Genomic DNA, 1,709 nt, shown 5'->3' on the forward strand with positions numbered 1-1,709 from the left:
ATCAATATTCTTCTTTTTTAGAACTATAAATAAGATTTCACTGACAGTGATTCAGATATTGATACTCTCAGTAAAGAAGTATTACTATTCTCAGTAAGTTTATCACTTTTTAATATCTCTATTATTATAAAAACTAACATTCTCTAAAGATAGAGTCATATAATGAGAATACTGCTGATAATATTAAGTATATTAAGTGACTTTTAAAAGCAGCTGCTGAGAAGAATATTTCTGAAAATAATAATTAAGAGAATTCTGATAAGTTAGTTACTAATGATATTAAAATATCAGCTGCTGATGCAATTACTATTATTATTACTGATTAATTTATTAATTCTGATTCAGTAATTAATATATCTTATAAATATAGTAACTTTGAAATGAATTTATTTATTCTGACAATGAAACTCTGAGCTGAAGAGTCAGATATTTTCTGAAAAAACTATAAATCACTACTATAAATTCTGTATTTATTAAAGAATATATCACTGATAAGTCTGCTCTCTGAAGATCTATTAACTCTGAAAAAGTAATACAGAGTATAATTTCTAATTTTATTAGTTAAGAAAATCTCAATTTTAATAATATTATTAATATAAATATCAACTCTGAGTTCTGCTCAGAAAAATCTCATTAAATTTTTTATAAGATTACTATACTTTTAAAATCTGATTCTTTTAATATCTACTCTTCTCAAATTCTCAACTTTTCAGTGACAAATGTATATAGAAATGACAGAAATTATTAATAATCTTACAGAGTTATAATAATCTCACAGTTAAGAGAGCTCTATTAAATATTATTTCAGTAAATTCATCTGATATTTATTAATAAATAAATCTATTTTTTCTTCTGATTTTATTCAGTATCAGTGTGAGAATCTTGAATACTACTATAAATCAGAGTTGAATAATATATCTTATATTAAAAGAGTGTATTTTATTAAATATAATTACTGATATTTAGATATAAGATCTTATATAATAGTTCTGAAAGTTCAAGAAGCTGTTCACTATACTTTACAGACTATATAAAGATTATCATTCTTGAATTCATTATTTAGTCTCTTTAAAATAATTATAATAAAGAATGAGATGAAATATATCTCAATTATTCAAGTTCTTAATTAACTTAATATTTATATAAATATAATATTTAAATCAGGTTCTGATCTGCTGATATATAAGAGTTAAGATCAGTATTTTCTTCATCAGATTATAAGAATTAAAACTGAGATAATTAAGATATAATTATATTATAAATCTTCACTAATTCAGACTGAGTTGAAAATTATAGTATATAAATAAAATCTTTTGAAAAGTATATTTTACTCTGATATATAAGTTATTTCTCTATTATATTAATTATTTATTGATGAATTTAACTTATATCAGAATATGTATTAAAGCTTAATAAGTTTTTATTTAATTTCTGTACTAAGTACTATTAAATATTTAAAGTGAAATAATATTTTTATTCTAATCTTTAATTCTTATAATATTAATTTTTCTGATACAGTTGCTGTATTATCACATAACTTATCTATATTGAATTATGAGAGAATTATAATAAATATTAGTGAAAAAAAGATGAGAGTGATTATATCTTATATTATATTTCTTAAAGATATACTGCAGTAAAATAGTAATATAGAGATTAACGTCTTAATAGTAAGAAGATTATACTAAAGCTGCTTTATTAATAATAAG

The sequence above is a fragment of the Blastomyces dermatitidis genome, assembly GCF_000003525.1.
Source record: "Blastomyces dermatitidis ER-3 genomic scaffold supercont1.1, whole genome shotgun sequence".
In the NCBI taxonomy this organism is placed as follows: Eukaryota; Fungi; Ascomycota; class Eurotiomycetes; order Onygenales; family Ajellomycetaceae; genus Blastomyces; species Blastomyces dermatitidis.